General features: G+C 41.6%; 1 long non-coding RNA gene across 1 annotated transcript; it reads left to right on the top strand.

Annotated features, from left to right (window-relative positions):
* Positions 1-1061: 1061 nt before the first annotated feature.
* LOC134351078 (uncharacterized) lies at positions 1062-24103 on the top strand. The gene is made up of 3 exons (XR_010019071.1): positions 1062-1258; positions 18251-18309; positions 24030-24103. It is a non-coding gene; the product is annotated as an uncharacterized LOC134351078 (long non-coding RNA).
* Positions 24104-24714: the final 611 nt, after the last annotated feature.

The raw sequence follows: 24714 nt of genomic DNA on the forward strand, positions 1-24714 counted from the left end.
CTGTAAATTCATTTTCAAAAGATGAATTGCTGGTACTTCTGGAAATGTGGTGATTCAGAGATTTGGGTGGAACTGATAAAGAACAATTCTTATGTGGTATTTGGTCATGTAAGTCAGAAGCAGGACTTATCTGATAACTAGGTGTGTGATCCTTTTGCTAAAATGGATGTTTTTACCACTTTTACCACAAGGTTCCTACTATGTTGTTTCACCATGTTGTTTCCTTTCCTCATGGGTATATGTAGTGTCCAGGGAGGGTAACACCTCTGGCGAAGGGACTTGTCGTGTCCATTCTGGGGCAGTTCACTCATCTTTGGTCTCCACTAGACACTCATCTCTTACCTGTGGCTCCAAGTAGCTGCCTGCATGTGACAGCAGCCACAACCTGGTACACCGCTTCATCAGGTGGGCCAAGCCAGGTCAGGATGTCTGGTGAGCCTCACATCCCAGTGAGATGGGGATTTGTCTGTTGTAGCATGCAAAGTCAGTTCCAGTGGACTGGGTGAGAATGAAATCTACAGAGGGTCAGTTCTGCAATGCTCTATAGAGAACAGAGGGCATGATGAAACACAGAACAAATCCTAGTTATCCACTACAACCAAGAAAGACCCCAATTTGTGACAGCTACCATTGGACCTAGACATCCAAGCTAGAGAGAGTGGAATTCATTCAGTGCTACAACTTTTCCACTTTAAAAACTTTCCTGCACAAGTTTCCTGTCACCGTCAGACAACCACCACACCCATATACTTTAAATAGCTTGAAATACAAGCAGGTTTCTTTAACTAAAGAAACTCCAATATATCCCCAGAATTTGTTGTCAGTATATTGGAGTTTCTTTGGATAATGAGTCCAGTTTGTGCTTCAAACCATTTAAAGTAAATCCCTATAACTAAAGTTAAATTAAAACAACACAATGCACTCACATCTAACATGCTGCTTGAAACTAGACAATAGCCCAAGTATTTAGTGCTGCCTTTGCTCGGAGTTCAAACGTGAATCCCATCAGAGAGGTTGCTCTTCAGTCAGGATTAGTTCACATACCAGGATCAGAAATTATATACAGTGTGATGGACGGCAATACATAATCATTTGGTACAGTGAAATTATGTGCTTAGCTTGGAATTATGTTAAGGAAAGGAATGCTTTTATCAAGAGTCAGTAGTATTATATCTTTACCATATATTAAGGAAAACAAAGCAAGGTCGTGTTTGTTTTACCAAGGTTGCAACTCAGGCCAGGCAGCTACAGCAGCTGGGTGAGTGAGTGATTCTTTTAAAAATTCTCTAAATTTAACTCTTTTCTTTCATTATGGCTTTCTTTCCATTAATTGTCTGTTTAGCAAGAACCCTGTTTGTCATCTAACACCAAGGGCATAAATTTAAGACAATTGAAGGTGAGTAAAGGAAGATATTTTATTTTTTTTATTTAGCAGAGTGAGCCCTTCCAGACTTTCGAGTCATGCCTCCCCAGCAACCCCCCGACAAGCCCAACTAACCCTAATCTATTCACAGGACAATTTACCATGACCAATTCACCTACCTGCTAATTCTTTGGATGGTGAAGGGAAACCAGAGCACTGGGGAGGACTCCTAACAGAACAACGCCGCAATTGAACTCCAAATGCCCGAAAAGTCCCGAGCTGTAAAAGTGTTGTTCTAACTGCTATGTTACCGTGGCGCTGTCAGATGTGGGTTTTTTACACACAGAAAGGCGGGTGAGCGAAATGCACTGCTGTGGTGGTGGCAGAGACAGATTCTTCAGGGGTACCTAAGAAACTTAGACAGGTTAATCATCATGTGGAAGGGAAAGGTTAGATTAAATGTGGAGTAGGTTAGAAGGTCAGCACAATATCATGTGCCAAACGGGCTCTATCGTGCTGTTCTATATTCTATAGTCTGGGAAAACAAGTGTCAGATTTTCCATAGGTGTCTTCTCTGTCATTTTAAATGACCTTGATATGCTTTATACTTTATCTATTTAAAATGGCACGCTTCAAAAATAATTTATTGAATCCCTCTTTGTCATTTGTAAAAGCATTATGAATCTCCCTAGAAGGTGATGCTTCCCCCTCCCTTTCTGGACTACGTATCTCATCATCACCATTGTTATGTGCCGTGTCATATGACATGGGTGATCTATGACCGCGATTGTTCTTGGCAAAATAAAACCTACAGTATTGTAATTTATAGCTTTTATTATTATGCCTTGCACTGTACTGCTTTTGCAAGACAACAATTTTCACAATATATGCTAGGGAACCTGATTCTGACATTACACAGTAAGTGCATATATTGCATAAATGTCCTTACTCTAGCCATTGGTAATACAGAGAATACCAAGGAACGCAGAGCGACATAGAAAGTTGCTGGACCATGAATCATTTGCCTGTTCAATATGCAGTGCAGCTGTGCAGATGGCAAACTACACCTTTACATGAATCCATCATGGCAAAACTTGGTACACTGAAACTTTTTCTTCATCTTCAGAAATGGCTCGTCAAGGACTCTGACTTTTTTATGCTAAAATGTTCTGTTGCAAGAGCAGAGCCACTTGCTTCCATATTCCCAAGGTTTAATATTGAAATGAAATAAGGTCTTTAGCAATTCGATCAAATGGTTCTCAAATGACAAGAGAAAGCTTTCTCTGGGTGCTGTACATAATCATTAACTAAAGCTTACGTTTATTAATCAAGTATAGTAGGCAGAAATACACACAAAATGCTGGTGGAACGCAGCAGGCCAAACAGCATCCGTAGGAAGAAGCACAGTCGACGTTTCGGGCCAAGACCCTTCGTCAGGACCAACTAAAAGAAGAGATAGTAAGAGATTTGAAAGTGGGAGCGGGAGGGGGAGATCCAAAATGATAGGAGAAGATAGAGCTAAGAGCTGGAAAGTTGATTGGCAGAAGTGATATGAGTGGATCATGGGATGGGAGGCCTAGGGAGAAAGAAAGGGGGAGGGGAGCACCAGAGGAAGGTGAAGAGCAGGCAAGGAGTTATGGTGAGAGGGAGAGAGAGAGAAAAGAGAGAGAGTAAAAAAGGGAAAAAAAATAATAAATAAATAAAGGTTGGGGTTGAAGGCTACCCAGATGGAATATAAGATGTTGTTCCACCAACCTGAGTGTGGCTTCATCTTGACAGTAGAGGAGGCCGTGGATAGACATATCAGAATGGGAATGGGACGTGGAATTAAAATGTGTGGCTACTGGGAGATCCTGCTTTCTCTGGCGGACAGAGCGTAGGTGCTCAGCGAAACGGTCTCCCAGTCTGCGTCGGGTCTCACCAATATATAGAAGGCACACCGGGAGCACCGGACATAGTATATAATAGGCAGGAATTTCTGTTTCAGCTTTATAAAACCCTAGTTAGGCCACAGCTGGAGTACAGCATGCAGTTCTGGTCACTCCATTTTAGGAAGGATGTTGGAGAGGGTGCAGAAGACGCTTACCAGGATGCTGCCTGGATTAGAAGGCATGTGCTATAACGAGAGGTTGGACAAACTAAGGATTGTTTTCTCTGGAGTGGTGGGGACTGAGTGGGACTCTGATGGAGGTTTATTACATTGTGAGAGACATGGACCGAGTCAGTCGACAGTTAGTATCTTTAGCCAAGGGCCGGCTGGTGGTGCAGTGGCATTAGCACTGGACTTCAATACAGATGGTCCTGAGTTTAAACCAGCACAGCAGCAGTATCTGCGCAGAAGAAAGGCCTGGCAATCTACTTCCGCATCTGGCCATGAAAACCCTATTGACCCTATGGTCCATGAGGTCACCAAGAGTCCAATTTGACTTAACAACCGAACAACAACAACAATCTTTATCCAAGCTTTGGAAAGTCTAATACCAGGGAGCATGCATTTAAGATGAGAAGGGGTAATTTCAAAGAAGATGTGAGGGGCAAGTTTTTTCTTACACAGAGAGGTGGGTGTCTGGAATGTGCTGCCTGGGGTGGTGGTAGAGGCAAATACACTAGAGGCTTTTACAATAGACAATAGGTGCAGGAGTAGGCCATTTGGCCCTTCGATCCAGCACCGCCATTCATTGTGATCATGGCTGATCATCCACAATCAGTATCCAGTTCCTGTCTTATCCCCATAACCTTTGATTCCGCTATCTTTAAGAGCTCTATCCATCTCTTTCTTGAAAGCATCCAGAGACTTGGCCTCCACAGCCTTCTGGGGCAGAGCATTCCATATATCCACCACTCTCTGGGTGAAAAAGTTTTTCTTCAACTCCGTTCTAAATGGCCTACCCCTTATTCTTAAACTGTGGCCTCTGGTTCTGGACTCACCCATCAGCGGGAACATGCTTCCTGCCTCCAGCGTGTCCAATCCCTTAATAATCTTATATGTTTCAATAAGATCCCCTCTCAGCCTTCTAAATTCCAGTGTATACAAGCCCAGTCGCTCCGATCTTTCAACATATGACAGTCTCGCCATCCCGGGAATTAGCCTTGTGGACCTACGCTGCACTCCCTCAATAGCAAGAATGTCCTTCCTCAAATTTGCAGAGCAAAACTGAACACGGTACTCGAGGTGTGGTCTCACCAGTGCCCTGTACAGCTGCAGAAGGACCTCTTTGCTCTTATACTCAATTCCCCTTGTTATGAAGGCCAACATGCCATTAGCTTTCTTCACTGCCTGCTGTACTTGCATGCTTGCTTTCAGTGACTGATGTACAAGAACACCTAGATCTCGTTGTGCTTCCCCTTTTCCTAACTTGACTCCATTTAGATAATAATCTGCTTTCCTGTTCTTACCACCAAAGTGGATAACCTCACATTTCTCCACATTAAACTGCATCTGCCATGCATCTGCCCACTCACCCAGCCTGTCCAAGTCACCCTGCATTCTCATAACATCCTCCTAATATTACTTTTAATTCCCTCATTTAAATCATTAATATATATATATTGTAAACAGCTGCTGTCCCAGCACTGAACCCTGCGGTACCCCACTGGTCACCGCCTGCCATTCCAAAAGGGACCCGTTAATCGCTACTCTTTGTTTTCGGTCAGCCAGCCAATTTTCAATCCATGTCAGTACTCTGCCCCCAATACCATGTGCCCTAATTTTGCCCACTAATCTCCTATGTGGGACTTTATCAAAGGCTTTCTGAAAGTCCAGGTACACAACATCCACTGGCTCTCCCTTGTCCATTTTCATAGTTACATCCTCAAAAAACTCCAGACGATTAGTCAAGCACGATTTCCCCTTTGTAAATCCATGCTGACTTGGACCAATCCTGTTACTGCTATCCAGATGTGTCGTAAAACTTGTTTAGATAGACACATGAATGTGAACAAAATGGAGGAATTGGACGTTGTGTAGGCAGAAGGGATTGGTTTAGTTGGCTACTTGATTACTAATTTAATTGGGTCAGCACAACACTGTGGGCCGAAAGGCCTGTTCCTGTACTGTTCTGTTCTATGTACTATGTTCTAAATCGGTAAGATTCTGTTATCCCAACTGACAGAGTGTAAGTTAACCAGCTTGTCTTTCAAGGATGATATATTGATATGAACTTGTCAGAATGACACAAGAGCTCCTTCAGGCAATCACCAGTCATTGTCCACAAGAGTAAACCTGTAGTTACACCTCTAACAGGAAGAGCTTTAGACCTGGGATTCAGCCTAATGCTTCCAATATAAGTACACTTGTATTAAGTGAGTTAATTGGAGAATATTCCTCCGACCTGCATCACCCTGCAACCCTCAACAACCCCAATTTAAACCTAATCTGCTCACAGGACAAATTACGAGGAGACGGTTTCATATAATTATAAAATATTGTAAAATGGAATTGTAAATGACGTTGGGGGAGGATTGGGGTGGGAGTGGGTCATTCAGCTCTCTGTGTTTGATATTGTTGGAAAAGCTACCATCTTCATCCCATCTTTCAGCAGGATTCCCGCAGGCACAATTTATAAAAATTTATTTAGATATACAACACAGAACCAGCCATTCCGTCCCGAAGAGCCTCACCACCCAGTAGACCACCAATTTAACTCTAGTTTTATCACAGGACAATTTACAATGAACAATGAACCTACCTCTGGAAGAAAACCAGAGGAGCCTGAGGAAGCACACACATTGCGCAGGGAATACGTACAGGCTCCTTACAGAGGGCATCAAGATTGATCTCTGAGCTCCGATGCCCTGTGCTGTAATAGTGTCATGCTGACCGCTACACTACTGTGGCACCAATTTGTCTCCAGCTTGCTACACTCTAAGCATCAGACCTAAATGTTGTTGAATTGACCATAATGCTAGATGTCAATTTCTCAATTGACCCAGAAGTCCTGAGGGTAATCCCAACAGAGAGAAAAAACATTTGTACATTGCATGCCACAGTTGAAAGCAAGCCCAATAGCTTGTAAAAACAGAGTTGTGAAGGCCAATAGCCTGCACAGAAATGACTAATGTACAAACACAAGAAAATCTGCTGATGCTGGAAATCCAGAGCAACACACGTAAAATGCTGGGAGAACTCAGCAACACACATCAGAGTTGCTGGTGAACACAGCAGGCCAGGCAGCATCTCTAGGAAGAGGTTCACCAGCAATTTTGATGTGTGTAAACTGTTGAGGTTTTTGGTCAAGGCCTTTCATTCAGGCGTCTCACGTCCCTTTCCCACCCCCCCACCCTTCTCAGGTCACAGCCTGAAATATCAACTGTTTACTTTTTTCATTAGATCTGCTGAGTTCCTCCAGCATTTTGTGTGAATGACTAATGTAGTTGTTCACAGTTAAATTGACAGGGAGTTAACAATGATTTTATCTCCAGGGCACTAGGGCCTCAGGGATAGTAATCCAGTCTGGTGTCTCATGTTAAGCAACCTGACTGGGATTGAACATGTGGGAGTGATCGCAATGGGTTGTCACACAGCATTCTGAGTCAGAGACCAAGAACACGATTCAGTCCCAACAATCTCTAAATATTATGTGTGCTTTTACAAAGTTATCTTCAGATATGATAATGTTGGTCTAATTACAGCAAGAGCAGTAAAGGTTCTAAGAGCAACTGTTTCTGACTGTCATTCCTGTGGATGTAAGAATGATTCATATCATCACCTTAATGCATACTGCTAGAGTTTAAATCCATTTAGTGTCCTGCTGTATCTCTCGTAAGGAGCACTCGGCCTTTCCGACTTTCTCACAGACACATCAGTTTCACAATTCTCATGCTCTTGCTCATTGAACTTCATCTGTTATCATAGACGTGTGCTTGAAGGAGTGCTGTGTAAAACATTTTCTGTCAGGGGTATCTCGAACAGAAAGATGTACAGATCAAAAAAAAAATGGACCAACTCATTTCTTATTTCTTCCTTTTTGCCATCAGAAGAAAAGAAAGAGACAGTCAATATTTGCTTGTCAACACCTCCCCATCCTTGGGAAATACCACATGTATATTTTTAGGCATCCTTGTTGAAGATCGCTGTACATATAACTTCCCTGCAAGAGGACATGAAGAGATGATCTGATTAAATCAGTCGGTATTACCAGGGCCGGATTTAGTGGGGCCAGGGCCTCTGGGCTGAAGACCCTGATGGGCCCCTGCCGACACCGTAAAATGCTGCTGTACCAAGCAAAAAAAGGCAAGAACAAGAGCAAAGGTTGTACTGGTCTAAATATCAAAGCTGTGGACCAAGACATTGGTTTAGTACAATACACAGGCTATAAACTTACAGGCCTTAAGAGGGAGGACAGAAAGTAATGCAGATTCTTAGTTTGAAGGACAGCATCTAAAGCACTCAAAGATTGACCTAGGCTTAGTTGGCTTAGTAAAGTTACGAGGGAGACGAAGTATGATGTACCCAATCTTAAATCTTTATTTAGCTATTGCTGCACATACCATGGGCCTTATTTCTCAAACAATGCCAAAGCATTTTTATCCGGTATTTTTCTCAGCTGTGTGTTCTGAGAATGTAAAATGGAAATGAGAGACAAAAAAGGTCAAGAGAGATGGCACTATGGCAAACTAGGAAACTTGACAATACTCCAACAATCTTTTTGAAAAATGAGATCTGGCACATATTAACCTATTGCTGCACTGTGTGGCTTGCAGAGTAAAGACCACTTCTTACTTACTAAGTTTGTAAACAGTCAACTATTAGCCTATTGCCACAAAAACAGGAACAGCACTGACACATAAGCCTAGATGTTTACAAAGTCAGATGCTTGTTTTTTAAAATTAAAGCCTAGTTCTTCTGGATTTCTTCACAGCAAAGTCCTTGATCAGATCACTAAAATCCAGTTTCTGAAAAAGATCACTTTCAAGTGACATCAGAGTAATATGATTCAGCCTGTCCTGTCCCATTGTGGATCTGAGCCTATGTAGTTGCCGTTATCAGGCCTGCCAAATATGTCACTGGAGCCTCGGATAGCCAGTCCCCTCTCGACCAAGAACTTCACAACCACCACCACTCTTCTCAATACGTCGGTCCAGTAGACACACTCAGATTCAAACTGTTTTTGCAGTTCTATATCTAATCTTCTGTTGTCAGACACTAGTATAACGTTGGTCAGTATTCGTTTTCCTGTAGTGTTCGCTATTTTCATGCTCTCCTATGTGTTCAGCGGCATGTTTCCAGTCGCTAAAGCCAGTTTCAAAGATGGACTAACAGTTACCATCACTGAAGATGTAGCATGCAAAACAAAACACACAGCCGGTGGAAGGGGAATATAAGAGCCATTGCCTTGATATTGTACAAGCTTGCGTTTGAAGTGAAATTTGGAGAACAAATGTCTTTGCTGTTTGTATACTTGTTCCAAAGCTTTGATATCCACCTCCTCATTCTGGCAGGACTCCAGCCCCTTTCTTAGCCCAGTATGCTCGGACTGAATCATCTAACGTTTCCCTTCCCCAGCGAGCAGGATCAGTGCTGTAAGGATCCTCAGTAGCGGTAACATTAACATTAATGGTGGCCCGACTTGGTTGTTTGGAGGCCTCTGTGGTACGGAATCCCAAAATCATGCTCTCTGCCTCTTCAACGTTAGCTGCTGTCTGTGGCAAGGACGGTGGTCCTGTGCTAAGGCTGGTGCTAGTGCTAGCTGTTGAACAAGTCTCTATTTATCCACCGGTCTCAGACTGTGACAAGGGCGATGGTACTGCTGCATCATCGAGAACAGGTTTAAAAAATCCTGTCAATTGCAATGTCTTTTTTAATGCTTCTTTCTCACGGTCCTCTTTTTCTTGTTTCTTTTCTGTGCTCCACTCTCGTATTTTTTTTTGTCCACCATGATGATAGCTCCCTATTTCAGGCCCTTCTGCAGCTCGGCTGTGAGACTAATAAACACCCTGCCACCACTAATTAACTACCTTAAAATAGCTTCCATAATGATCTGTAACAATTTTTTTAGCAAATATTCTCAGAGAAAGTGGGTGATTTTGCAAATTTTTTGTTTTACAATGGATACAAGAAGTTCACATGGACAGTGCCTGATACATGTAGGAAGATCTGTGTCTGAGAAAGGGAACAGGTAGATGTGCAGGACTTTGCAAAAGTCTAAGGCACATATACATAGCCAGAGTGCCTAAGATTTTGCATAGCACGGTATTTGACAACATGCTGCAGAGAGCGAGTTTATAAATCTGGTGGGAGCAAAGGGTTTTGGTGAGAGTTGAGCATCTTGAGAGGGTATGAGACAGTTGGCAAAGAACCAGTCCCAGGGCACAGGGTAGTGCAGGTGCAGACACACCCAGCCCTGAGACACCAGGTAAGGTCATCTGATTCCAAACAATCAGCTTATTGATTGTTACAGAATGGCCCTCTGGTGCTTCCTGCTCCCTCCCCTCTCCCTTCCCATTCTCAGTCCACAATAGAGACCTATATCATAATCAGATTCATCATCACTCACATACGTCATGATTTTTTTTGCGGCTGCGGAATAATGCAATACTTAAAATTACTACAGTACTGTGCAAATGACTGTATTTGAAGAAGGGATTTGGATAACATCTATATACCATCAATCTACAGACCATGGCATGAAGGGACTAGGGCTAGGTCACTCTTCACTCATTGTCACCATTATGTGCTGTGTCATACGATGTGGGTGATCAGGGTCTGTCCACGACCATCATTGTCCTTGGCAAATACTTCTACAGAAGTGGTTTTCCATTGCCTTCTTCTGGGCAGTGTCTTTACAAGACGGGTGACCTGAACTATTATCAATACTCTTCAGCGATTGTCTGCCTGGCGTCAGTGGTCGCATAAGCAGGACTTGCGACATGCATCAGCTGCTCATACGACCATCCATTGCTACTCCTATGGCTTCACATGACCCTGATCGGGGGGGGGGGCGCAAAGCAGGTGCTACATCTTGCTCAAGAGTGGCCAGCAGGCTAGCAGAGGGAAGGAGCACCTTACACCTCCTTTGTAGAGATGAATCTCCACCCCACCACCCTGCAATATTATTATTTTTTATAAATAATTTTGCAGTAACCATATGCTTTCTGCTGTCATAGTCCTTTGTGCTGTGTGTGTGACTGTTTGTCCTGTGCTTTGCACCCTGTTCCTGGAGGAAAGTTGCTTCATTAGGCTCTGTTTTTGTGTATGGTTGATGACAATTAAACTTAGTGAGACTTCTCACAAAAAGTTTCGTCACTAGGTAAGTGACCGAGCTGACCAAGGCAACATGTTACATGGATGGAGGTTTGACTAACAGGCAGGAAGCAAGAAGTAAAGCAAAGTGGATGATTCTTATTTTGCACTTTGAGACTACTGGAGTACTATAAGAATCAATATGGAGGCCTCAGCTGGTTCGGAAATATTGTAAAACTTGGAGGAAAAAGTGGAGGTATGATAACCAAATTTAAGGACAATGGAAAAATAGGTGGGGGAAGGTTCAAAAGATCAAAGTTCAAAGTTCAAAGTAAATGTTATTATTCAACTACATAAATGTCACCATATACAACCCAGAGATTAATTTTTTTTGTGGGCATACTCAATAAATCTATAGAATAATAGCCATAATAGAATCAATGAAAGACTGCAACACACATCAAAGTTGCTGGTGAATGCAGCAGGCCAGGCAGCATCTCTAGGAGGAGATACAGTCGACGTTTCGGGCCGAGACCCTTCGTCAGGACTAACATGACTGAATCAATGAAAGACTGGCCAAATTGGGAATTCAACCAGAGTGCGGAAGACAACAAACTATGCAATAAATGAATAAATAAACAAACAAATAATAAATAAATAAACAAATAATAGATAATAAATAAGTAATAAATATCTAGATGATGAGATGAAGAGTCCCTGAAATTGAGTTCGTAGATTGTGGGAACATTTCAATGATGGGGCAAGTTAAGTTGTTTGAAGTTTTACTTATGGTTGAAGAGTCTGATGGTTGAGGGGTAGTTACTGTTCCTAAACCTGATGTTTTTGGTCACGAAGTTCCTGCACCTTCTTCTTCATGGCAACAGCGAGAAGAGAGAGCATGTTCAGTATGGTGGGAATTCCTGCTGATAGATGCTGCTTTTCTGTGAAAGTGTTTCACGTGGATGTGTTCAATTGTAGGGAGGGCTTTATCCATGATGGACAGGGCCATATCCTCAACATTTGTAGGATTTTCCATTCAAGGGCATCAGTGTTTCCATACCAGGATGTGATGCAGCCAGTCACTATACTCTCCACTATGCATCACTAGAAGTTTGTCAAAAGTAAGTTGCTAGGAGATATTTATTGATAGGCATAATAGGCAAAAAAACTGTAAATGGCATGTAATGCGGGGAAATGGAGGGCATTATTTAAATGGAAAAAACATTCAGAAAGCTGCAGCACAGTGATTTAGGGTCCTGGTGCATGGAATGAAGTTGGCTGTTTTTTTAAGGAAAGCTGAAATATAAATGTAGGGAATTCTTATTGCAAATATAAAAGGCACTAGTCAGTCCATCCCTAAAGCACTGTGAACTATTGTGGTCTCCCATTTTAAAGAAAGATATTATTGCATTGAAGATTGTTCAGATAAATTTCAAGAGGATGATCGCAAGTATGGATGTGTTATCCTTTGTTGAGAAGTTAAGAGGACTGTGTTTAAACTCACTTGAGTTTAGATGAATGAGAGATGATCTTACTGAAATATAGGATTCTTGCGAGCTCTCTCTCATAAGATGCTTCCTCTCATAATAGAGCTAAAATCCAAGGAGCAGTTGCAACAGACAAGATTCAATGGGCTGAAGAGTCTAATTCTGCTTCGATTTTCTGCTGGTTTTTCTGAATAAGAGGACAGCCATTTCAGACTGAGATCAGGAAGAAATTTAACCCTATCACTGATTGATTCCACAACGTATGGTCTCACTTTTAAGGACTCAACAACTCATGTTTTCAATATTTACTACTGATATATTAATTTTTTATGTTTTTTCAGCTCAAGCTGGTAAAACCATAGCCAAGCATGCTCATTTTTTAATTGCTAGGAACTTTCAGACTATTCTAGTGGTGTTTAGTCTTGTGGTTTTCTGGAGACTTACATAAATATTGCTGTTTAATTGTTTAATACTCTTGTCTAGAGACTTTGGGATGATACCAGTCGTAGATATTACCACTGGGGCAATATATACCCTGTTCAGGTTCCACTGTCCTTCAATTTCTTATTTTAGTTCAGCATATTTCTGGTGTTATTCACTTATGTCATATATCATGTGTCTTTGGAATGGCTATATCTATTAATTAAGCTGTTCTTGTTTGTTTATCCTTCAATATTATATCCAGATGCTTATTGCCCTACCTGTAATAACGGATCAGCCGTAATAAAATTTCTAGGACCGGTTCTAAAACTGGATCAGGCTTGTATTTATAGTAATGTATGGTTTCTTTTATGAAGTTGAATTTCAAAGCAAGGTTTTACTGAATGATGATTATTATTATTTCTTTTTTTTTACTTGCACAGTTTATTGTATTTTGCACATTGGTTGCTTGTCTGTCTATTGTTTTTCATGGATTCTGTCGTGTTTCTTTGTATTTACTGTGAATACTCACAAGTAAATGAACTTCAGGGTAGTATATGGTACATATACATACTTTGACAATAAATTCACTCTGAACTTTGAATCTTTGGAACTCCTTGTCACAGAGAACTGCGAGGGTGGATGGCTTGGACATGTTTATGTCTGGGAGAGACAGAATTCTAATCAGTAAAAAACATAGAAAAATAGAAAACCTACATCACAATACAGGCCCTTCAGCCAACGAAGCTGTGCCGAACATGTCCTTCCTTGAGAAATTACCTTTGGTTACCCATAGCCCTCTATTTTTCTGAACTCCCTATACCTGTGCAGGAGTCTCTCAAAAGACCCTATCGTATCTACCCCCACCACTGTCGCTGGCAGCCCATTCTACACACTCACCACTCTGCGTAAAAAAAAAACTTACCCCAATAATTCCTCTGTACCTACTTCCAAGCACCTTAAAACTTGTGCTAGCCATTTCAGCCCTGGGAAAAAGCCTTTGACTATCCACACGATCAATGCCTCTCATACCTCTATCAGGTCACCTCTCATCCTCCGTTGCTCCAAAGAAAAAAGGCTGTGTTCATTCAACCTATTTCCATAAGGCATGCTCCCCAATCCAGGCAACATCCTTGTAAATCTCCTCTGCACCCTTTCTATGGTTTCCATATCCTTCCTATAGCAAGGCGACCAGAACTGAGCACAGTACTCCAAGTGGGGTCTGACCAGGGTCCTATGTAGCTGCAGCATTGCCTCTCAGCTCCTAAACTCGATCCCACGATTAAGGCCAATGCACTGTATGGTTTCTTAACCACAGAGTCAACCTGCACAGCAGCCTTGAGTGTCCTATGGACTTGGACCCCAAGATCCCTCTGATCCTCCACACTGCCAAGAGTCTTACTATTAATACTAATCCCTCCCTCCACTCCTTCATCCAGGTCATTTATAAAAATCACAAAGAGTAGGGGTACCAGAACAGATCCCTGAGGAACTGGTCACCGACCTCCATGCAGAATATGACCTGTCTACAACCACTCTTTGCCTTCTGTGGGCAAGCCAGTTCTGAACCCACAAAGCAATTTCTCCTTGGATCCCATGCCTCGATTAATTGTATGCAGAAAGAACAGGACAGATTTAATAAATGTTGAATGTCAGGAGAGGTTTGAGGGCTGAATGGCCATCTCTTGTTCTGACTTACGCTGTTAACTCCACAGTGCACCAATTGCCTTTCACCTTTAATGTTTGTTACTGTACAAGTTCTCACACAAGCTGTGTAATACTTCAGTTGGGGAAATCTCACAGTATTTACCACGAGGTTGCACAGTAGTGTAACACTGTTACAACACAAGTGACCCCGATTGATTTGCTGCCAATGTCTGTAAGGACATTGCTCCAAGTGACTCTATGCTTGCGTTTCATCAGAGTGCTGTGGTTTCCTTCCACAGACTAAACACCTAATCCTGCACACAAATGATTCCAGGATTGAATGGTGGACGAAAAGCGTTTGCTAGCTCTAGGCCTGTACTCACTAGAATTCAGAAGAATGAGAGGCGACCTCATTGAAACCAATCGAATGCTGAAAGGCCTTTGTAGAGTGGATGTGGAGAGGATGTTTCGTATGGTGGGAGAGACTAAGACCAGAGGATACAGCCTTAGAATAAAGGGGCTTCTTTTAAAATGGAGATGAGGAGAAATGTCTTCAGTCAGACAGTGAAAAATCTGTGGAATTCTTTGCCACAGGCAGGTGTGGAGACCAAGTTTTTATGTATATTTAAAACAGAGATTAAGAGGAAAATTGAATCAGCAATTATGAAATGGTGGAACAGACTCGATGGGCCAAATGGCCTAATTCTGCTCCTATGTCTTATGATCTTAGGTTAATGGGTCACATGAGTGTAATTGGGCGGTGCGGACTCAGATGGCCAAAGAGCCTCTTACTGTGCTGTACATCTAAATAAACAGATAGATAAATTGATAGATAAATAGATAAATAAATGAACAGATAAATGAGTGAATGAATGAATGAATGAATCAATCAATCAATCAATCAATCAACCAAACTGGATTTCAAAAGCCATCATTAATTTCATTTCCCCAGGGTTATGGGTTATCTCTGGGTCCTCCAGCTTCCCACAATTGATGGTCTCATTTTAAGGACTCTTTATATTATTATTTCATGCTCATTATTTGCTACTATTTATTTATATTTGCATTTGTACAGTTTGTTTCTTATTGATCCTGTTTACTCAAGACTGTATGTAGTGACATGTATGTACTCTGATAATAAATCTTGCTTTGAACTTTTTGAACTTTGAACAATCCAAAGACATAACAGGTAGGTTAACTGGTCATTGTAAATGGGAGAATCTGAGGAACAGAATTCTCCAGTGCCAAGGTGAATAATTTCTACATTGAAGCAACACTGATCTATACTAACTGTAATAATAGGTAATAGGATAGAGTTCTCCATCTCGGTGTGGAAGGTATTGTGATGAAGTTAATAGTGAAGCTAGTTATCAGTTGTAAAATGAACAGGTTGAAGGACAATGTACTACAGGTATGAAGTAGATAGAGGTACTTTGTCTGTGGAATGACAGGTGACATCAGAGTGAAAACTTAAAAGAACATTAGTGGACATTAGGGTCACTCAGAATTACAATTTTTAATTCTCATCAGTGCCAATGGTAAACTGCCCTCTACCTCTTCAAAGAATCATTATCAAACAGAATTTAATGTCATTCCACAGAAAAAGGATATTAGTTTAGGTTATTTAAATTTGGTCAAGGTGCTGATTTTTAAAGAATGAGAGGTTTGAGGATTAAACTCTATTGTTCAGAGCATACAAAACTAAAGGCATGTTTGCTAGTATTAGAGCAAAGAGCAATAGTGATCAGAGGAACACACACAAAATGCTAGAGGAACTCAGCAATCAGTCCTGCTGAAGGGTTTCAGTCCTAGACGTTGACCGTTTATTGATTTCCATTGATGCTGCCTGGCCTGCATTTTGTGTGTACTGCTCTGGAGTTTCAGCATCGGGCAGAATCTCTCATGTTAGTGATCAAAGGATAGCAAGATGAAACATACGCAGAGATCTCCTTGGCGTGAAAAGTTTGCAAATGCAAGCAAGTGAGAAGCCTATGAGAAATCCGGACAATTTATTGATATTAATTCCAATCCTTAATTTAAATTCGGTGAACAAAATAATCAGTAAAGAAAATTGTGACCAATGTTTTAGTTCTTACTTTCCTAAGTTATTATATGATATATGTGTGTTATGTGTAGGACTTGTAACTGCTGGTCTTCCATACAACCTTGCCCAGGCCTGCGCCCTGGAACTTTCCAAGGCGCAAATCCATGGCTCATGAGACTAACGGGTGCCTATATGTATATGACTGTGCTTTACACCGTAGTTCGGAGAAACATTGTCTCTTTTGATGGTATACATGTATATAATTAAATGACAAATTGATGTATTGATTTGAATTGCTATATTATTGGGTATATTTACCTTGTTACTGATATGTCCAAGGGAAGAAAATCTGTTATCTTTATTTGGGGTTGTCTATATCTGACTATGTGTGGGCATGTGGCCAAGTGGTTAAGGTGTTCGACTAGCGATCTGAAGGTCGTGAGTTTGAGCCCCAGCCAAGGCAGCGTGTTGTGGTCCTTGAGCAAGGCACTTAATCACACAGTGCTGTGCGATGACACTGGTGCCAAGCTGTATGGGTGCTAATGCCCTTCCCTTGGACAACATCAGTGTCATGGAGAAGGGAGACTTGCAGCATGGGCAACTGCTGGTCTTCCATACAACCTTTCCCAGGCCTGCGCCCTGGAGAGTGAAGACTTTCCAGGCTCAGATCCATGGTCTCACAAGACTAACGGATGCCTTAATATATCTGACTCCAGAACCATGGTAGTGCAGCGGTTAGTGTAAAGATATTACGGATTGAGACGATGGAGTTCAGAATTCAATTCCAAGGTCATCTGTAAAGAGTCTGTATGTCCTCCCTGTGAAAGGTGTGGGTTTCCTCCGGGTGCTCTAAAGACTTCCTGATTAGTAAGTTAATTGTGCATTGTAAATTGTTCCATAATTAGGCTGGTATTAAATTGGGGTTGTTGGGTGGTACAGCTCGAAAAGCCTGTTCCACACTATATCTCAATAAATATATAAGCGAGGAGGTTTTGATTCTGAAATGGCCTAACAAGACATTCACTTTTAGAACAATTAGGAATAAATAATAAATCTCACAACACCTGAAACAGAAAAAAAATTCTGTTGAAATCTGTTTTTAAATCTCCCAGCTTTCTAAAGGAATTCCTTTGTCTTCCCTTTTAAAACATTAACTTGTGTGAGCTAATGTGTCAATTAATTTTCTTTTCTTTTTGATATCGAAGAGCAATAACTATTGTTATATTAACACTCTAAAATTGACTATCAAGTAATTAGCTCAGCTTCAGGGCAAATATTTAAATTTGAAGATTGGATTTACAGAAGATAATGTGGAAGCCATGTTAATTCTGCAGATTAAGTAATTGACTCTAACAATGAATGAAAATGAAAATGAATTCATAGAGACGATACCACAAAAAGGTGGCATCCATCATTAGGGACCCTGATCATCTAGGACATACCTTCTTTTCACTGCTACCATCAAAGAGGAGGTACAGGAGCCTGAAGACACACACTCAATTCTTCAATAATAGTTTCCTTTTTTTTTTGCTCTCTTTCTGTCCCCTTGTATTATCCTGAGGAGGTCAATGCAATCAAATACATTAAATGTACAAGAAACAAGGATTAGAGGATACTACCCTTAATAGGTAGCCATCATTAAATGGCATCCAACATTAAGGGCCCCCGTGACCCAAGACATACCCTCTTTTCACTGCTACCATCAAGGAGAAGGTACAGGAGCCTAAAGACACACACATTCAATGCTTCAAGAATAGCTTCTTCTCCTCTGCCAATAGATTTCCAAATGGACAATGAACCCATGTACACTGCCTCTAAACTTTTTTCTTTTTTTTTGCTCTTTTTGCACAACTTATTTATTTTAATTTAATTTTATTTTATTTTACTTTTATTACATACGTTTTTATTCTCATATTTTGCAACGTACTGCTGCTACAAAATAACAGAATCTGTTTCTGATTCTATAAGACTTCAATAAAATAATTCTACACAGAAATCAATCACACATGCAAAGGCATATATTATCACTCGTCTAACTTTGGTTTACATCACGGAATTCATCTCATGGCACTGTGTTTATTTTCACTTAAATTGAATCTTTTCTGCAGCCCGAGTCCCCTGTGGAGATCTTGGCGGAAATCTCAGAGGTGTTACAAATAGAGTGGAGGTCAGTAATTGCTTGTTGGTTTTGATCTCCTGTCGATGTGATGATTGACAGGCTGACGGTCTGCAACACAGACTGATGGGATGGAAGTACTTGACAGAATGCGTCTCAGTATGCTATTAATCATTTGCTCTACATTTTCCCCACCACATTGGAACATGTTTTCACAGTTCCACTTCATTAATTAAAACAAAGTTGTTATCGAGAAGGTGAACTTCACTAAAACATTTTGCTACTCGGTATGATTCAACCATGAAGACCGCAGGTCTCATTAACTCAGAGTTATACATTCATGTTGTGGAGAAACAGGGTCTTCGGGTGGCCACATCTTTGCCCATCAACATGGACCTATCTATACTAATCCCATCTTCCAGTACTTGACCTGTAACTTTCTTTACCATTGAGTTTGAAGTGCACAACTCGATATTTCTTCAGTATGAGAATGCCTGCTTCTTTCACCTCCTGAAGAGGATTCAAAATTCCAGCACCAACTGAACCAGGGGTTCCCAACCTTCTTTCATGCCATGGACACTGACCGTTAACCGAGAGGTCCATGGACCTCAGGTTGGGAACGCCTACTCTGGACCATCAAGGCTTTCTATTGGTCAGGATCAACCATGGATTTTACATCCTGGCTCTCGAAGTTGGTACCCAAAATAGTATCCAATCAAAGTACCATATGGAGAACAAGCTATTGCACAAGTAGCAAGCTCCCCCTCTCTACACAACTGATGAATCCAAAGGAATGGCAGAGAACTATACAGTTTAGACTGATAGATAGATACTTTATTGATCACAAAGGAAATGACAGTGTTTCAGTAGCATTACAAGTTCACCTGATTTGCAAATACACAAATATTAGAAGAGAAGTAAGAAAGAATAAAAAATCAGTTACTTCAAACAGTCTAACAAGAGGGGGGGTCATTACTTCCCTGGTTATAGGTTGACTCATTATAGAGCCTAATGGCCGAGGGTAAGAATGACCTCATATAATGCTCATTGGAGCAGTGCAGCTGTCTTGATCTATTACTAAGAGTGCTCCTCTCTTCAGCCAAGGTGGCATGCAGAGGGTGAGAAACATTGTCCAGAATTGCCAGGATTTTCCTTTGTTCTACCACAGCCTCCAGTGTGTCCAATTTGACTCCAATAACAGAGCCAACCTTTCTAATCAGTTTATTAAGCCTGTTGGCATCCTCCATGTTAATGCCATTGCCCCAGCACACCACAGTATAGAAGATTGTACTGGTGACAACAGACTTGTAGAACATGTGAAGGAGAGGCCTGCATACTGAAAAGGACCTCAGTCTCCTCAGGAAGTAAGTCAAGTCAAGTCAAGTCACTTTTTATTGTCATATCGACCATAACTGCTGGTACAGTACACAGTAAAAATGAGACAACTTTTTTCAGGACCATGGTGCTACATGAAACAATACAAAAACTACACTGAACTACATAAAACACCACAAAAACTACACTAGACTACAGGCCTACCCAGGACTGCATAAAGTGCTCAAACAGTGCAGGCATTAAAATAAATAATAAACAAGACAATAGGCACAGTAGAGGGCAGTAGGTTCACAAGATCACAAGACAAAGGAGCAGAAGTAGGCCATTCGGTCCATCGAGTCTGCTCTGCCACTCCACCATGAGCTAAACTATTCTCCCATTTAGTTCCAATTTCCGGATTTTTCCCCATATCCCTTGATACCCTGACTAATTAGATACCTACCAATCTCCTCCTTAAACACCCTCAAAGATCAGGCCTCCACAGCCATATGTGGCAACGAATTCCATAAATCCACGACCCTCTGGCTAAAAAAATTTCTCCTCATCTCTGTTTTAAATGGGTACCCTCTAATTCTAAGACTATGGCCTCTTGTCCTGGATTCACCCACCTAGGGAAACAGCCTTTCCACATCTACTCTGTCCAACCTTTTCAACATTCAAAATGTTTCTATGAGATCCCCTCTCATTCTTCTATACTCTAACAAATACAGTCCAAGAGCCGACAAATGATCCTCATTTAGGAATCATCCTCGTAAATCTTCTCTGAACTCTCTCCAACATCAATACATCCCTTCTAAGACAGGGGGCCCAAAACTGCACACAGTATTCCAAATGAGGTCTCACTAATGCCCCATAGACCCTCATCAACACCTCCTTAATTTTCCTCTTGAAATGAATGCCAACATAGCATTCGCTTTCCTTACCGCCAATCCAACTTGGTGGTTAATCTTTAGGATATCCTGCACGAGGACCCCCAAGCCCCTTTGCACTTCCGATTTTTGAATTTCCTCCCCATCTAAATAATAATCTGCCTGATTATTTCTTCTTTCAAAATGTACAACTGTACATTTCTCAACATTGTGTCTCATCTGCCATTTCTTTGCCCACTCTCCTAAACTGACTAAGCCTTTCGGCAACCTTTCTGTTTCTTCAACATTTCCTGCTCCTCCACCTATCTTGGTGTCATCCGCAAATTTAGCCACAAAACCATTTGATCCATAATCTAAATTGTAAAAAGCAGCGGCCCCAACACTGACTGTAGTGTTATCGTGCAGTGTGTTGAAACTCTAACTAAATACCAAGTTAAACCGGAGCCATTGAAGACAGAGTCATAGTAAGATTAACCATTTACTGTTCACTCTTCCACATTAACATCGTATGGTGAAAACTGTTGATCAAAAAATACAAACAAAAACAGCGTCTGTTTCATTCTGGAGACCGCCTGTGCTCTCTTCTTTTAGCGAGTGTCTCCAGCCGCCCGAATAGGGAGCGAGGAGGGTCCCGTCAAACCACCGCCGGGCCTGAGCCCACCCCGCATTAGAAATTGAAAAGCCGACACGCGCGCCACCCAAACCGCCGCTTCCTTAACAGAAACCGCGTTAATATTTTTACCTCAAATACTTTGATAGGAACTTACGGCGTTGCTTCTATAATGTTTCTTTGTGGGTAGACATGGAGCTCTTCATGATCATGTTGCACGCATGGCACCCACCTTCACACCTTCCCGAACCAGAGGGTACTCATAAGACGCGGCGAAATCGGAGGTGACGTCATCGCATGCCGCGATATACCATCGACAATGAATTTACCTTTGTTATACTGTAACCTAATTATCAACCTTTAACTTTAACTAGAAAATAGTTCAGTCAAATAAATGCCTTAAGGGCAACACACCGACCCCTGCGGAACACCACTAGTAACCGGCAACCAATCAGAATAGGATCCCTTTATTCCCACCTCTTGCTTTCTGCTTATCAGCCAATGCTCCACCCATTCCAATATCTTTCCTGTAAGTCCATGGGCTCTCATCTTATTAAGCAGCCTCTTATGCCGCACCTTATCGAAGGCCTTTTGAAAATCCAAAAACACAACATTCACAGCCTCTCCCTTGTCAATCTTATTTGAGATTACCTCAAAATTCCAGTAGGTTGGTGAGGCAGGATCTTCCCTTCATGAAACCATGCTGGCTTGGGCCTATCTTGTCATGCAGCTCGAGATATTTCATAACCTCGTCCTTGAAGATCGACACCAATAACTTTCCAACTACCGATGTCAGACCAATAGGTCTGTAATTTTCTTTTTGCTGCCTTTCTCCTTTCTTAAACAGCGGAACTACATTTGCGACCTTCCAGTCCTCCAGAACCATGCCAGAGTCTATTGATTCCTGGAAGATCATTTCCAATGCCTCCACAATCTCCAAAGCCAACTCCTTCAGAACCCGTGGGTGCACCTCATCTGGTCCGAGAGACTTAACTATTCTTAGTCCATTTAGTTTCCCAAGCACTTTCTCTCTAGTAATCTTGACTGTACCTAATTTTATTCCCTGAGACCTCTGACTATCAGGTATGTTGCTAATGTCTTCCACTGTGAAGCCTGATGCAAAATACTCATTTAGTTCCTCTGCCATTATAGTTTCTCCAGCATCATTTTCCATGGGTCCTATATCTACCCATGTCACTCTTTTACTCTTCATGTATTTAAAAAAACTCTTAGTATCCTTTTTTATGTTAATTGCCAACTTCCTTTCATAATTCATCTTTTCTTTCTTAATGACTTTCTTAGTTTCCTTCTGTAAGTTTTTAAAAGTCATCCAATCCTCAGTTTTCCCACTAATTTTGTTTCCTCGTATGCCATCTCTTTTGCTTTAATTTTAGCCGTAACCTCTCTCGTTAGCCACATTTGTGCCATTTTTCCATTCATGATTTTTCTTTTTTCTTGGAATATACTTTTCCCTGCACGTTCCTGATTTCTGGTAGGAATTTCATCTAATTCTGCTCTACCATCCCTCCATCTAGCTTACTTTTCCAATTGACTTGGGCCAGTTCCTCTCGCATACCACTGTAATTTCCTTTGTTCCACTGAAATATCGATATACCGGATACCAGCTTCTCCTTTTCAAATTTGAAACTGAACTGAATCATATTATGAGCACTACTTCCAAGGGGTTCCATTACCTCCAGCTCCCTAATCAGCTCAGGTTCATTACACAGCACCCAATCCAAAACAGCCGATCCCCTGGTGGACTTATGGACAAGCTGCTCCAAAAAGCCATCCTGTAGGCATTCTACAAACTCCCTCTCCTGGGATCCAGTACCTTCCTGACTTTCCCAATCCACTTTCATATTAAATTCCCCCATAATTATCTTGACATTTTCCTTCTGACATGCTTTTTCTATTTCCAGCTGTAACTTGTAGTCCATATCCCGGCTGCTGTTTGGAGGCCTGTATATAACTGCTACTAGTGTCTTTTTACCCTTGCCATTTCTTAATTCTACCCATAAGGATTCTACCTCTTCTGATCCTATTTCCCTTCTTTCTAGTGATTTGATATCATTGCTTACCATCAGGGCCACGCCACCCCCTTTTCCTACCTTCCTATCTTTCCTATACACTGTGTATCCTTGGACATTCAGCTCCCAATCACATCCATCATTTGGCCATGACTCGGTGATGGCCACAATGTCATATCTTTTAACCTGTAGCTGTACAACAAGGTCATCCACTTTATTTCTAATGCTGCATGCATTTAAGTAAAGTACATTTAGATCAGTATCTGTTACCAATTTTGCTATATTTCTATTGCACAGCAAATTATCCTGTCTATTCACCTGCCTGTCCTTCTTGCCATCTTTGCTGCGCAGTATCTTTGACTTATTTCTATTTTCCTCTTCCTCGACCCTAACACTCAGGGGGTTTCCTTCCCCCTGCCAACTTAGTTTAAACCCTCCCTAACAGCTATATTAAACAATCCTGCCAGGATATTAGTACGCTTTGAGTTCAGGTGTAACCCATTGTTTTTGTATAAGTCATACCTCCCCCAAAATAGATCCCAATGATCCAAGAATTTGAAGACTTGCCCCCTGCACCAGTTACTTAGCCACACATTCATTTGCTTAATTCTGCTATTCTTACCTTCATTAGCACGTGGCTCAGGCAGTAATCCTGAGATTATTACTCTGGAGGTCTGACTTTTCAATTTTCTTCCTAGCTCCTAGTAATCTTCCTTCAGGACCTCCTCTTTTTTTCTGTCTATGTCATTGGTTGATGTCAGTCCAGGTTCCGGGTATTGAGGAATCTGATGGCTTGGGAAAAGAAACTGTTACATAGTCTGGTTGTGAGAGCCCGAATGCTTTGATGACTTTTGCCAGATGGCAGGAGGGAGAAGAGTTTGTATGAGGGGTGCGTGGGGTCCTTCATAATGCTGTTTTGCTTTACAGATGCAGCGTGTGGTGTAAATGTCTGTAATGGCGGGAAGAGAGACCCCGATGATCTTCTCAGCTGACCTCACTATCCGCTGCAGTGTCTTGCTATTCACGTTGGTGCAATTTCAGAACCAGGCCGTGATGCAGCTGCTCAAGATGTTCTCAATACTCCGGCCCTTCTTGAACACAGCTTCTGTGTTGGTGCTCCACTCAAGACAGCAGTGCAGGCTTAGTATTACTAAAGTCCATCTCCATATCCCTTTGTCTTACTGATGTTGAGCTGCAGATGATTCAGCTTGCACGATTTAAAAAAATTCTCCACCAGGGCCCAATATTCATCCTCCTGTCCTCTCTTTATGCATCCAACTATTGCTAAGTCATCAGAGAATTTCTGCAGATGATACGACTCAGTGTTGTATCTAGAGTTCGAGGTATACAGGGTAAACAGGAAAGAAGTCAATCCAGTCCCCAGTGGGGCCCCGGTGCTGCTTATAGCCATGTCTGACACACAGCTCTAAAGCCACACAAACTGGGGTCTGCTGGTCAGATAGTCTACTATTCAGGATACTATGGAAGTGCCAACTAGCATTGAACAGAGCTTTTTCCCCAGCACAGAGGGCTGTGTGGTATTGAAGGCATTTGAGAAATTAAAAAACATGATCCTCACAGTGCTGCCCTGCTTATCCAGATGGGAGTAGGC

This window comes from Mobula hypostoma, chromosome 1 (genome assembly GCF_963921235.1).
Source record: "Mobula hypostoma chromosome 1, sMobHyp1.1, whole genome shotgun sequence".
NCBI lineage: Eukaryota > Metazoa > Chordata > Chondrichthyes > Myliobatiformes > Myliobatidae > Mobula > Mobula hypostoma.